We start from the raw sequence: 16,018 nt of genomic DNA, 5'->3' as shown, positions 1-16,018 counted from the left end.
AAAATCTTTTTGCAAAACAGCCTTCGAAGAGCATGTACGCTAACATCTTGGAGCCAAATCTCTCTCTCTGTGGAGAGGAGAAGCAGAAAACGAGAGAAAGAAGCCCAGTGAGAGGGCTTACTTCTGTCAGTGGAGCTCTGGTGGAATCGTCTTGCAGAAACATAGACAGGGCTCCCAGCAGTGCCGGGCTGAGCGCTGAGACTATGTTCAGGGCAATTATTTCTCTAAAGCAAGGGTTCTAAGAGGAGTGTGTGCTCAGAGACTTGTGCTGGTGGTTCTTTAGTCGCTCAGTCATGTCCGACCGTATGTGACCCCATGGGCTGTATGTAGTCCACCAAACTCATCTGTCCATGAGATTTTCCAGGCAAGAATACTGGAGCAGGTTGCCATTTCTTTCTCCAGGGTATCTTCCCCACCCAGAGATCGAACCCATGTCTCCTGCGTCTTCTGCATTCTTTACAGATTTGGGCAGGCAGATTCTTTATCACCGAGTTACCATGGAACCTCATAAGACTTAGGTGCACTCTTTTTTTGCCCCAGCAAGAGGAGACATAGCTTTCTTTAGATATTTCATGTAGTCCACGACTTCAAAAAACATGTTAAAACAAATTGGTTAGGGGCAGGGCTTCTCAGAACCACTCTTTCCAGAAGCATCGAAGTTGCTCTGCTCCTCCTAAGTCCTGATTTCATCAGAAGGGAAAGAAGCAACATGTAGGGGTGCTGGAGCAGCTTTTTCCTGACTCTGAAATCTAAGGAGCTTAAATCCATAGCCTTGGTCTCCTTAAGCTCATGTCCTAACAAGAACAGAATTTAGACGGACTGCGTGTATATGGGAGCACATCTCTGTTTGCTATGTTATTGGTTCTTCACACACCTTTGGAGATAAGTAGGTCGCCTTACCATCAGTTCCCATTCACAGAACAGGAAATTGAGGGCCAGAGAGCTAAAGCAACTGGTTTAAGCTCATGAGCGGTAGTGACCTGCTGAGCTGAGAATCAGGCTTCCGACTCCTAGGCCAGTGTCTGTTTTACCACAGCCCTCTGCCCCCAGTTTTTATCACGGGCAGGAATCCAAAGGAGGGTAAGACATGTCTGCCCACAAGGAAGTTAAAATCTAAACACAGTTCTGTTTTGTTTTCCTCCCAGTGGCAAAAAGATGTTTTTAATCCCCTCCACTCAACCCTGCACATGTCGCTGTTACGTGCCCTGCCCTTTCTCAGAGGTAGACTGAATCAAAACCGTCTAGAGGGAAGCCGTGCTCTTTCCAGACAGCAAAGAAAGTAGCCAGAGCTTACGCTGCCACAAAACTCCGGTTAGATGAGAAAAACAAACAATACTCCTCATCACATTTTTAAAGATAGATTTTGTTTGAAAGAATAGGGTCAGAATCTTGCTGAGAGGGCAAATAACCTTCCTTTAGTAAACATGTAATGTACAAATTATTATTTATTAGAAATCTGTTTATTTACTCGAATTTGTGATCGAAAGTCTTATTAGCTCTTTGCAGTTTTGGGTGTGGGGGGTTGTTGCCGGTTTACCTCTCCTTGCATCTTCACTTCTTTCCACCTAACTGTGCAATGTACATTCAATTTGGGCAGGATGTCCTTCTGTGATTCTTGGTTTGGGGTTTGGACCTGTGACTTGTTTTTGCCAATAAGGCCAACGTCATACTGTCCCTATCCAGAGCCAGAGCCTCAAGAGGCCTTATGTGTTTTTCCTAGGGTTCCTTGTACTTCTGCCATCACCTTGAGAAGACCGTGCAGACTAGCCCACTGGTACCAGGAAAAGAGAGACTGGATATTTGGGATGGAGCTGCACCAACCAAGTCATCCCAGCTGGGCAGAGTCTACATTAACTAAACCCCCCGAAAGGCACCTCTCTGAAGGTGTCTCCAAGGCCAAACCATCAGCTTGTTACAAAGTTCTTTTTCATAACCCATCATGTATTTTTGGTCCCAACGCAGCAGATTCAATTTTAGTTGAACCTTCCTGTTTAATTTTTCTTTTTAAAAAAATTTTAGCAGCAAGTAGGATCTTAGTTCCCTGACCAGTTTATGGAACTCACACCTCCTGCATTGGAAGCATGGAGTGTTAACCACTGGACCACCATGGAGGTCCCTGTTGAATTTTAATAAAAAAGCTTCAACTCTCCTAGTTTCTTTTACCTGGAGGAAGGGAGTTCTGGCCCACTTATGTTTTGTTTTGTTTTTTCTCTTGCAAAATATTTGCTTTACAATATGTCCTGGTTTCTGCTATACATCAACAAGAATCAGCCACAGGTGTACATATATACATTACAGATATACCTCAGAAATACTGTGGATTCTGTTTCAGACCACATTAATAAAGCAAATACTACCGAAAAAAAGGTCACATGAATTTTTTTGTTTCCCCAGTGCTTCCCAGGCCTCCCTCCTTAAGGATGGTGAAAACATTTATACCTGTATGACAAAGAGCCTTGCTTCAACCAGGGTTCCATGACAGAAGTAAGCTCCACAGAATGTTATTTGAGAGACGATTTTTTCAATTGTCTTGAGGGAATACAGCTAATACCCTAGTGCTACTGTTGGTGCATAGAACTTTCAGGATTAAATCTCTCACAAAACTCCAATCAAGAAGGGCTTCCCTGGTAGCTCAGCTGGTAAAGAATCCACCTGCAATGCCGGAGACCCCAGTTCGATTCCTGGGTTGGGAAGATCTGTTGGAGAACGGATAGGCTACCCACTCCAGTATTCTTGGGCTTCTGTGGTGGCTCAGCTGGTAAAGAATCTGCCTGCAATGTGGGAGACTTGGGTTCGATCCCTGGGTTGGAGAATCCCATGGACTGTATAGTCTATAGGGTTACAAAGAGTTGGACATGACTGAGCGACTTTCAGTGACAAATCTGATCTGACTTAAATCCATATTTCTTCTGTTAATGCCCAATCCTGTTCTTATTCTATTGTCTCAGCTTTCATCTGCTGTTGGCCATAACAGTATGGTCCATACTGTGCACATATCCACTGCATTTATTTATACATTTATGGTTGCTCAAAATTCTCTAAGTATAAATTTTGAATCAATTGTATTACTAGGATGATTCCCCAAATGGTTCAGCTCTCCTTCTAGTACGTTGGTAGGGATTATACTTCCATGATTTCTTAAAGCTAGATGTGCCATATGTTAATAACTTCCTTTGGTAAAAGCTCTGAGCATCCTTTTCCAGCAGAGTCTGTAAGAGCTTGTGCATCCTTCACCATGTTCTCTTTTCCTGCCTCAACAAACACAGACTCACATTTTGAGACAGAACTTGCGTCCTGGAGTAGCTAAAATGAGTAGAATGAGGTCTTACCACCTCACATTGACGATGCATGACGGGTGCAAAAAGTCAGTTTTGTTTGTGTTCAGCCACCGAAATTTGTGTGTTCTTTGTTACTGCTGCATAGCTTTACTTATCCTACCTGCTTCTTCCAAAAATGCTCTGCAAAATTCCTACCCTCATTTACTTACAAACCAGGAGTGATTTATCTTCACTGGTTTTAGTGATCTCGCTTTGTGGCTCCCTCTATTCTGAACAATTCATGTTTTCTGAATCTGCTGACGCTGTCTTCTACCATCACTGGTATGAGGAGGTCTATTTCTATTTCAGAATGGTGCCAAAAGCAGGGCTCTGGGAATCATCTATCCTAGGTATAGCAATAAGGGGGTGAATTGTACGGAGCAAATTTTAAAACAGTCTGTTGCTGTTCAGTCACTCAGTCATGTCCCACTTTCTGTGACCCCATGGACTGCAGCACGCCAGGCTTCCCTGTCCTTCACCATCTCCTGGAGCTTGCTCAAACTCATGCCCATTGAATCAGTGATGTCATCCAACCATCTCATTCTCTGTTGCTCCCCTCTCCTCCTTTTCCTCAATTTTTCCTAGCATTGGGGTTTTTTTTCCAATGAGTTGGCTCTTCAGATCAGGTGGCCAAAATATTGGACAGTAATACAACCAACTAAAAATCAGTGTGTTTTTAATTATCATCTTGTGGCTGAGTGCAAGATGGCTTAAATGTGCTCATTAGGTGCAAGAACTTTACCAGCTGGGATGCAGGAATTCATTCATTTTCTCAGCACCTCTTAGGTGCAACACCCAGTGCTGTGCACTGCAGATGAAGTATCCAGCAGTACTGACACAGTCCCTGCCCTTGTGGATTTTACACTCAGGGTGCGGGCATAGAATCCAGCAAGGGTGCAAGTTGGGATGAAAGGCATTGCTCTTCCTTCTTGAGAGGATAATGTTTGAGTTAGACTGAATGGTAAGGAGGGGGCAGCAGTGGAAGATCTAGGCAAGCATTCCAGGTGCAGTGAAAGTCAGTACAAGAGTCTTGAACCAAGAACACAGCCGTGTGTGAAGCACTGTGCGTGAGGTGGTGCCTGGAGACAGATGGTGAAGAAAAGGGCCAGGAGTCAGCACTGTGCAGAATCTCACAAGCCATGGTAAGGAGTCTAGATTTTAATCTGGTTGCAAAGGGGAGGAACTGGAGAGCTTTAAGCAGGAGAGGTATATAATTTCATAAAGAAAGACCACTCTGGCTGCTGTGTAGAGTATAGAGAGGCAAGAAGGGGAGCAGAAACCACTTTGGGGGCTGTTGCCTTGGTCCGAGTGAGGGGTGATCATGACTTTGATGAAAGTCCTAGCAGTGGGTATGAAGGAAATGGTCAAATTCAAGAACTGTCTTGGAAGTATCTCGGATACCACTCGGATACGACTCACTGGTTTGGATAGTGGCTGTGATGAAAGATAGGACATGTAAATGACTCCTAGTTAAAATGATGGATTTAGCAATTGAGTGGGTGATGAGCATCAATTATTGAGACATTTTCTTCTTAGCTTATGCTCCGCTAACCTAGAAAAAGAAAAATGAATCCCCTTTCCCCAACTAACTCTTGCGCTGACAAAAAAAGAAATACACTAAAGAAATAGGATGGAAGAATTATTTTTCAGTTAATAAACATTCTCATATTATTTAAGCTACTGAGTGATGCTAGTGGTAAAGAATCTACCTGCCAAGGCAGGAGATACAAGAGACGAGGGTTCAGTCCCTGGGTTGGGAAGATCCCCCTGGAGAAGGGCATGGCAACCCAGTCCAGTAATTTTGCCTGGAAAATCCCATGGACACAGGAGCCTGGTGGGCTGCAGTTCACGGCATCACAAAGAGTAGGACATGACTGAAAGACTAAGTGCGCGCACACACACACACACGCATTATTCGAGCTACTGGAGAGTATCACACACCAATCTTCTGGAATCACCATCCCAGGGCATCCAGGACTGAACTCAGACAAGCAATTTGATTGGCCCATGGTGACATCATGCTTTTATTTCAGAGTTGAACTTGGGATCTGGGTGTTGGTGCCCAGATCCTGAGGTCTGGTTGTCCACTGGCCCCTAAGCCCTGGAGGGCGCCATGCTTTGCAGAAACCATTCTATGAGGTGATAAAAAGCTCACATGGCTGGGCCTTGGGTCAGAGGGTTGTGTAACACAGTCCGCAATAGCAGTGGAAGTAAGACTGAAACCAGAAAATATATGTCAGTGTGGTCTGACCCCTTGCTGGGTTCACATGAAAAGCCCATGCTTTCCAGAAAGCAGTGGTACAGACCATTGTTCCTGTTCACGAGCTCTCTGGGGCAGTTCTTCAAGGACACAGTCCCCTCTTGCACTAGAGATTATTTTAAAAGTAAACAACACAAGATACCACTATTTAAAGAAGGTCTGTGGCTCTAACATCCTTCTCAGAAACATTTTATTGTTGCACAAAAATGGACCTCATTACAGAGAGTTTTATTCATAGACTTACAAAGAAGGTGGAGACCATGGGTGGTCTGGCCATACCTAGGAGGCAGAATTAACTAGCTTCAGTCTCAAAAGGCAGCAGTGAATTCCAGAACAGATTTCTGCTATGAAAGTCGTCGACTTTTGCCTGCTACCAGAGAATCCTCTGGATTATTATAAGAGAATCCTCACATGTCTAACCCTGTGTAATGATTTGAGAAAGGCCAGTATTCACTGTAACTGTGCCATCAGTACAGTCTGCAATTTAACAAATTACAGTGTCGACTTCCCTTTTCACTGCGTCTTTCCAAAGCTTAACGGTGGTGGGGTCCTGGGTTGATCTCTTAAACTTTAGCCCACTCCCCCTGGGTGTGTTGAAGGCATCTCCGCCACCTAGTTTATGGCAAATCTCTGATTGAGTCATTGCTATAGGATGAAGAAAAATCTCAAATCATGGGCTCACACTAATGCAATGTCACATGGAGCCACAGATCATATCAGTGCAATTCACAGCAGTCATAACATGTGGAGGACACATATGCACATCATACACACAGTACCTACACCAAAGGAGGTCTACCATCTGGCAGACAGAATATCATAGAGGTTAGGTGCTTGGACTCTGGCGCTGAACTGCCCAAGTCCAAGCTCTACTTCTCTCACTTATTAGTTGTATAGGTAAAGCCTTGGCAAGTCTGTTAAATGGGGTGACAACAGAGTATATTTCATAGGGCAGCTGAAGTGGTTAAATGACTTAAAACACAAGAAGATGTGGTGCGTAAATACAGTGGAATATTACTCGGTCATAAAAAAGGAATGAAATTGGGTTTATTTGCAGAGATGTGGATAGACCAAGGGACTGTCAAACAGAGTGAAGGAAGTCAGAAAGAGAAACACAAATTTTGTATTAACACACATATGTGGAGTCTAGAAAAATGGTACAGATGAAACTACTTGCAGGTCAGAAATAGAGACGCAGACATAGAGAGTAGACGTGTGGTCCTGGCAGGCGGACGAGGGAGTGGAATGAATTGGAAGATTCGGGTTGACATATATACTCACTACTGTGTGTGAATAAATAGCAAGTGGGAAGCTGTAAAGCACAGGGTGCTCCGTGCAGTGCTCTGGGATGACTAAAAAGGTGGGATGGGGTGAGGGTGGGAGGGAGGCTCAAGAAGGACCGGATATGAGTACACGGAGAGCTGATTCACTTTTGTTGTACGGCGGAAACTGACATGACACTGTAGAGCAACTATACCCCAATAAAAAATTTAAAAAGATTAAAAGCTAAAAGTAACCAAAACACCTTCACATAAATGACAGAATAGCACACTGGCAAAGAGAAGGCAATGGCACCCCACTCCAGTACTCTTGCCTGGAAAATCCTATGGACGGAGGAGCCTGGTGGGCTGCAGTCCATGGGGTCGCTAAGAGTCGGACACGACTGAGCGACTTCACTTTCCCTTTTCACTCTCATGCATTGGAGAAGGAAATGGCAACCCACTCCAGTGTTCTTGCCTGGAGAATCCCAGGGACAGGGCAGCCTGGTGGGTTGCCGTCTCTGCGGTCACACAGAGTAGGACACGACTGAAGTGACTTAGCAGTAGCAGCAGCAAAGAGAGGGTACTATGTAAACATCTGCTATTGTTATGATCATCCTGCACTTTTTTTGTCTAAGATCACACGTAGCATTTATTTCATTACTCCGGGTGCCATCAGAGATCATTTTAAGGGAAGATAGAAGAAACAACATGTGTTGAGCCTCCATTACATACCCGCAACTGTTCTAGAGACTGTACGTGCTCCACCTGAAAGTCTGAAATATTCCTCCCACAGAAGTAGCCCATGATCAAAGTTGGGAAAAGGTATGGTTTAATCCAGGCACTTAGCACAGCCTTGCAACAACCCATCCTCCATTCAGAACCTGATTCTGCATGACCTTGGGCAAGTTACATTAGCCCTCTGAGTCCTCATTACCTTACCTATTAATGTAAAAGAGACATAAAAACTTATGTTCACAGGAAGAATCTAGCAAGTTTATACATGTGTATTAAGGTGGCTGGCACACACACCAAAATAAAAGAAATGAACAAATGTAACGAAACAGAAACAGACTCACAAATACAGAGCACAAACTAGTGATTACCAGAAGCAAGAGAGGTGGGGTGAACGGCTAAACAGGTGAAAGGGATTAAGAGACGTAACTACTAGGTATAAAATTAGTTACCAGCATGCAATGTACAGCACTGGAGATATATAATAGTCAATATTTTATAGTAACTTTGTACGGAGCTGAAGCTACAAAAATATTGAATTACTATGTTATACACTTGAAATTAATATAATATTGTAAGTCATCTGCTGCTGTTGCTGCTGCTGCTAAGTCACTTCAGTCGTGTCCGACTTTGTGTGACCACATAGACAGCAGCCCACCAGGCTCCCCCATCCCTGGGATTCTCCAGACAAGAACACTAGAGTCTGTTGCCATTTCCTTCTCCATTCCATGAACGTGAAAGTGAAGTCACTCAGTTGTGTCCGACTCTTTGTGACCCCATGGACTGCAGCCTACCAGGCTCCTCCGTCCGTCGGATTTTCCAGGTAAGAGTACTGGAGTGGGGTGCCATCACCTTCTCCGTGTAAGTCATTTATGGTTCCATAAAAAATAAATGAAAAAAAATGGCTGGCACAGTGCAGATTCTTAAAAGTACTGTTGCTCCTATAATTTCTTGTCAGCTTCTCCCTCCCAGGAACTGGTAGCTTCCCTTGGGAAACCTCAAGGACAATCATCATTTTACTTTTTAAACATGATTTATTATCATTCTTTCATAGAAAAAAAACAACATTTTAAATCGTTATATGTAGAATTCCTGCTCCATAAAACACTCTTTTCCATATCCTGCCCCCAAATAGCCAAAATTATTAATGAAATGAATGATATTGCCTTTAACTTTATTCAGAAGATATGTATTTTCTTGCCATGTATGTGATTCCATTTGCTATTTAGTGTTGCCATATTGGGCTTCCCTGGTGGCTCAGATGTAAAGAATCTGCCTGCAATGTGGGAAACCTGGGTTTGATCCCTAGGTGGAGATGATCCCCTGGAGAAAGGAATGGCTACCCACTCTGGTAATTTTTTTTGATTAACTAAATTATTTTAACTGGAGGATAATTTCTTTACAATATTGTGGTGGTTATTGCCATACATCAACATGAATCACCCATGGGTACACATGTGTCTCCCTGTCCTGAAACCCCCTCCCACTTCCCACCTCCGTCTCCACCCCATCCCTCTGGGTTGTCCCAGAGCACCGGCTTTGAGGGGCCTGCTTCATGCGTTGAACTTGCACTGGTCATCTATTTCACATGTGGTAATATACATGTTCCAATGCTATTCTCTCATGTCATCCCACCCTTGCCTTTTTCCACATAGTCCAAAAATCTGTCTTTACATCTGGGTCTCTTTCGCTGCCTTGCATATAAGATCATCGATACCATCTTTCTAAATTCCATATATATGCAATAATATACTGTATTGGCGTTTCTCTTTCTGACTTACTTCTTTCTGTGTAATAAGCTCCAGTTTCATCCACCTGATTAGGACTGACTCAAATGCATTCTTTTTACAGCTAAGTAATATTCCATTGTGTATATGTACCACAACTTCCTTATCCATTCTTCTGCTGATAGACATCTAGGTTGCTTCCATGTCCCAGTTATCGTAAACAGTACTGCAGTGAACACTGGGGTATACGTGTCCCTTTCAGTTCTGGTTTCCTCAGTGTGTATTGCTGGGTCATATGGCAGTTCTAGTTCCAGTTTTTAAGGAATCCTTGTACTATTCTCCATAGTAGCTGTACCAGTTTGCATTCCCACCAGGAGTGTAAGAGGGTTCCCTTTTCTCCACACCCACTGCAGCTTTTATTGTTTGTAGACTTTTTGATGGCAGCCATTCTGACCAATGTAAGATGATACCTCACTGTGGTTTCGATTTGTATTTCTCTAATGATGCTAAAGCTGAAACTCCAACACTTTGGCCACCTCATGCGAAGAGTTGACTCATTGCAAAAGACTCTGATGCTGGGAGGTTTTGGAGGAAGGAGGAGAAGGAGACAACAGAGGATGAGATGGCTGGATGGCATCACTGACTCAATGGACATGAGTTTGGGTGAACTCTGGGAGCTGGTGATGGATAGGGAGGCCTGGCGTGCTGCGATTCATGGGGTCGCAAAGAGTCGGACACAACTGAGCAACTGAACTGAACTGAACTGAATAATGTCACTCCAGTATTCTTGCCTAGAGAATCCACAGATAGAGGAGCCTGGTGGGCTGTAGTCCATGGGATCCCGAACAGCTGGACACAACTGAGTGACTAACAACAAGCAAACAACAAACACAGTGAAAGAAAAAAATTAATTCTTGTTATATTTCCAACAGGCATATGCTGACTTGCTCTATGTTCACGGTTCAGCCTGACAGATTGAGTTTCCTTTTATTTCCCCTGTAGCTTTTTTTTAATCAAAGAAGAAGCATTAACTGAGACAGAAAGAACGATGACCAACGCCTCTGAGATGACTGGGAGTGAGAGCTTTTCTGGTCATCTGGGGGGGCTTATCCTATTCATTCTAAAGTCTGTCTATGGCTTTGTCAACCAAATCTTAAGGCTTTGAGGGATACACGTCTTATGATTCTGAAGATGGGAGGGCTGTAAGACAGCAGGTCCTCCAAAGAGCTAGGCTAAGTATTTTGGTACCCCTGGCCCTTCCTTTTGGTTCCAGGCAGCAGTGGGGAAGTGCAATTACACAACATACTAAGCTAAGAACCTCAGGCTTACAAACACCCTCTATTTACTGTAGCCTGGCACTGACCAGGGACTGGCCACAGCCTACTAGGTCAGTTGGTGTCACTGATGATTATATACACTGGTGCTGCATTGGGTGGCAGAAAGCACCAGAAGCCCAAGCACACTAATACTAGGTTGAGATTGGAGAGAACTAGAATCAGAACAGGAGAAGGCAATGGCACCCCACTCCAGTACTCTTGCCTGGAAAATCCCATGGACGGAGGAGCCTGGTGGGCTGCAGTCCATGGGGTTGTGAAGATTTGGACACGACTGAGTGACTTCACTTTCACTTTCCCCTTTCATGCATTGGAGAAGGAAATGGCAACCCACTCCAGTGTTCTTGCCTGGAGAATCCCAGGGACTGAGGAGCCTGGTGGGCTGCAGTCCATGGGGTTGCACAGAGTTGGACACGACTGAAGTGACTTAGCAGCAGCAGTAGCAGCATCAGAACAGCATGTCCTTGGCAGCACAAGTGGCCCTCAGAGGTCAGAGGGAAGAAGGCAGCAGGGACAAGGCGTAGGCCTGGACACAGGCAACACTCCGTACTCCTTGCTGAGTGCTTACTGAAGAGGCTGCTTTTTCAGCCTCTCAAACATGACACGCCCTTCTGATGACCTAAATTACTGGGGCTCCTTGCTGAATACTGAAGTCATTGTCAAGCCAATCAGGAATTCACTCCTTTAACAAATATTTATTGAGTACCTACTATAAGAACAAAAGATGTCAAATTTCCATGACCATGGTGCTTACATTCTAGCAAGGGGAGACAGATAATAATAAATATCATTTAGTAATAATAAAACAATATTAAATAAAATAATATATTTATTTTAATATATATTTATTTTAAACATATTTAATATATTTTATTTTTTTATATTTTATATTGTATTTATATTTATAAATTATTTATATATTATATATTTTGATATGTTTTATTTTTATTTATACTAAAAAATAAAATAATAAATAATAAAAGTCATTTAGCATATTAGAGATTAAAAGCGCTCAGGGAGGATTTCCCTGGTAGCACAGTGGATAGGAGCCCACCTGCCGATTCAGGGAACACAAGCTCCATCCCTGGCCTGGGAGGATCCCATATGCTGCAGAGTGCCTAAGCCTGTGCGTCACAGCTAGTGAGCCCGTGCACTGCAACTAGTAAAGCCTGTGCGCTTGGGGCTTGTGCGCCCCAACAAGGGAAGCCGTGCAACAAAGAGTGGCCCCCGCTGTCTGCAACTAGAAAAGGCTCCCACACAGCAACGAAGGCCCAGCACAGCCAAAACTAAAATAAATATTTTTTATAAGTGATAAGGGAAATGAAAAGGGAATACAGGGTGAAGGGGATTGGGAGTGTAGTGGGAGGTCGAAAGTTCTAAATACAGTGATCAGGGTGAGTCTCATTGTGAAGACGATCTTTGCGAAAAGACCTTAAGAACTGAGGGAGTAAGCCATGCAGTCACTTGAGGCAAGAGAGTGGCCAGAACTGCCGGTGCAAAGATCCTGAGGCAGAGGGAGCTCAGACGGGGACAGGACGCAAAGGGGCAAGCAGCAGGAGGTGATGTCACAGAGGTAACGGGGCAGCGGACCAGACCACAGAAGCCTGTAAGGACTTCAATTTTCATGGGGTGACATGCGGGGCCGTGCAGGCTTTTGAACAGAGGAGTGATACAATCTGACCAACTTTTTAGAAAGATTAAAAGGCTGTTGCACTAATCCAGGTAAGGCGCCAAGGCAGCTCAGACTAGAGATGATGAGAAGAGATCAAATTCTGCATAATTTTCTTTAAAAAAAATTTGTTTTTTAGTCTAGCTGGTTTGCAATGTTGTGTTAGTTACAGGTGTACAGCAAAGTCAATCAGTCATACATATATCCACTCTCTTTTAGATTATTTCCCCAATAGGCCGTTATAGAGAAATTCTGTGTAATTTCTGGATTAGGATTTCCTGATGGATTGCAGAAGACTGGGAAATGGCTACAAGTTTTTGTCCTGGACAGTTAGAAGACTGAAGTTGCCATCTGCTCATATTTGGAAGGAGCAGGTTTGGGAGAAGATCAGAACCTCAGTTTGGGATATGACAGGTTTGAGACAGTTGTGAGACGTACTGGGGGAAGTGTAGACCTTGAGCAATGAGCTTGGGGTTCAGGAGAGAGGCTACACAGGAGATTTCTAAAGGAGGGAGGCTGCAGAGAGTCGCGGATGGGGCACTTCAGCTTTTCAGGTGGCCAGGAGGAGAAGGGACTGACAAAAGAGCTGAAGGACTGACCACTGAGGCAACTTCCTGCAAAGCAAGACAGAGAGGCTTCCCCACTGGCAGGACGGGGACTGTTGGCTAGGCTCTTTCCAATTTGAGATGTGTGATTGGGGTGATGTGATGTGATCCTTGTGTTTGGCTGGTGGTGTTTTCATGGAGGCTGTGGGGGTGGGGAAAGCAGCCTGGATTATATTTGTGTGTGTGTGTGTTTTAGCATATTTGGATTATGCGGCTGGGTGGACTCACATGACCCAAGAGATAGACCCTCATGACCAGGGAAGCCCTCTGGGTAAGGCTGCAGGCGCGTCTCCTTCCATTTAACAGAGGGGAAAGCATTTTGCTCTACATTCTGTCAGCTGAGACAAAAACTGTAGAAAATGTTTTTTTAATAAATTAAAAAATTTTAAATATATATTTTGAAAAATAAATTTATGAAGAAATAATTTCCCAATCACTTGTGAATATGAAACCTATGAGATATAAATGGTCCACAAGAGCCTTTTCTTCTTAATTCACTGTATTCAACTCTTCTTCAGAGAAGGGGATTTTCTAAGGTGTTTATGGTCTATTATGTGTTATTTTACCTTATTCTGAAAATATTTCTTCCTCTTCATCTTTTTATCATTTTTATTATAAATGATATATTACTTATTTTCAGTTATTTGGCTACACAGTTGAAAATTATGGTCCATCCCATTAGGAGAAATTTATTCACCAAACTGATGCAATCCCAGTATCAAGATCCAAAAAATTTCTCTCCATGAGCCATCCTCTTAATGGGAGCAATTTAAATGGCTTAGTCCCACAGACATAGAGGATATTTTTCTATAAATTAAGATATTATCTTTTTGGTGTTTCAAACCCAAGCAGCTGGGATCCAGAGCCTGTGTGTTTAATCACCTTTCTTTGCCATGCTGTACGCCTCTTGGGGTAGGTTTCCACCATGTGAGCTGCCTCTGTTTTCTTTGGGAAGATCAGAATTTCCTATCTGGCACTCCTGAATCACCCTTCAAGTTCACAAAACGGCATCTGAAAAATGGGTGACCAAACCCACTCTGATGATGATGTGGTTAGCCAGTGAGACCACTGACCATAAGATAACCAAGCGGAGGGCCACACAGATGGAATCACTGGTCTCTTTCCTCGTATGAAGGCGGCAGATACTCTCCATGCTGCTAGACACTTATTGTGCTGTGCTTGGTCACTCAGTCATGTCCAACTCTGCGACCTCATGGACTGTAGCCCGCCAGGCTCCTCTGTCCATGGAATTCTCCAGTCAAGAACACTGGAGTGGGTTGCCATGCCCTCCTCCAGGGGATCTTCCCAACCCAGAATTGAACCCAGGTCTCCTGCATTGCAGGCAGATTCTTTACCATCTGAGCTATCAGAAAAACCCAAGAATACTGGATTGGGTACCCCATCCCTTCACCAGGGAATCTTCCTGACCCAGTAATCGAACTGGGGTCTCCTGCATTGCAGGCAGATTCTTTACCAGCTGATCTACCAGGGAAGCCCACTGATTGTAGCTATTGGTATTCTAAACACAATCAATCCAGAAGTGACTGTTTTCATACACTATGGAATATGTCCATCTAAAGATTAAAAATGTTTATTCTAGGATAACTAACAAGGTCCTATGGTAGTGCCCAGAGAACTATATCCAATATCCTTTGATAAACCATAATGGAAAAGAATATGAAAAAGAGTTGTGAAGGGAAGTGAAGTCATTCAGTCGTGTCCTACTCTTTGTGACCCCATGGACTGTAGCCTACCAGGCTCCTCTGTCCATGGAATTCTCCAGGCAAGAATACTGGAGTGGGTTGCCATTTCCTTCTCCAGGAGATCTTCCCGACCCAGGGACTGAACCCCGGTCTCCCACATTACAGGCAGACGCTTTACTGTCTGAGCCACCAGAGAAGTCTGAAAAAGAATATATATGTGTATAATTGAGTCACTTTGCTGTATAGCAGAAATTAACACATTGTAAATCAACTATACTTCAATAAATTTTCTGTAAAAAGAGAGAAAAAATGTTTAATCTACTTTTCTCAATTTTTTTTAAGTGAAAGGCTCTTTGCAAGCAACTACGTTTGGGTGTATTAGAAAGCAGTGCCTATTAGAGGATTTAGTCCTTAGTAAAGTCCTTCCTTTATACTCTGTCTAGCAAGACAGCACCAGGAGCAAGTGTCCTGTTTCAGCAGATATTTGAGTCTCATCCTATGGCCAGCACTGTACCATCTCTTCTGGCTGAACCAGCCTCGCAGGGCCTGATTTCTGTACAGATGCATATCAAAGTCAGAAGTTTGCTTGTCAGATGCAGACTCTAGCTCAGCAGTCTGAGATAGGGCCTGAGAGTCTACATTTCTTTTCCTTTAAATTTTCTAATGTTTTAGTCTCACCACAGAGCATGTGGGATTTTAGTTCCCTGACCAGGGATCGAACTGGTGGCCCCAGCATTGGAAGCTTGGAGTCTTAACCACTGGACCACCAGGGAAGTCCCTGAGTACACGTTTCTAACAGGCTCCCAGGAGGTGCTGGTCTCCTCAGCTCCATTTGAGCAGCAAAACTGAGGTGCTCAACCTTGGCTGCTCGGCTGGAAACACTTGTGAAGCTGAAAAATACTCTAGCCTGGGTTTTGTCTTCAGGGACAAAGCCAGAAGCTTTAATTCAGCCATAATTCAGACCCACTGAAAGCAGTGGTCCTCAAAATGATGCTGCTCTTTGACCAGCAGCAGCAGCATCTCCTGAGAATAGTTCAGGAATGCAGATTCTTGGACCCCACCCCTGACAGACCTGAATCAGAAACTCAGGGTGGGCCCAGCATCTGTGTGGTAACAAGACTCCTTGTGATTCTGACAATGCAAGTTTGAGAAACACTGGTTTAGAGGTGCATAGCATATATTTTCCATTTCTCTATCTTTCCCCCCATTTTCCTTATCCCCTTTTCCGCTTCCTCTCTCCCAACTCCAAGCCTCCGATTCCCATCTGCAAACTGTTTGAATTAGTAATGCTGTGCCAAGATGGGGCTTCCTCGTGGCTCAGATGATAAAGAATCTGCCTACAATGCAGGAGACCCAGGTTTGATCTCTGGGTTGGGAAGATCCCCTGGAGGAGGCAATGGCAACCCACT

This window comes from Budorcas taxicolor, chromosome 12 (genome assembly GCF_023091745.1).
Source record: "Budorcas taxicolor isolate Tak-1 chromosome 12, Takin1.1, whole genome shotgun sequence".
Lineage (NCBI taxonomy): Eukaryota > Metazoa > Chordata > Mammalia > Artiodactyla > Bovidae > Budorcas > Budorcas taxicolor.
Note: the sequence above shows the minus strand (reverse complement) of the source record.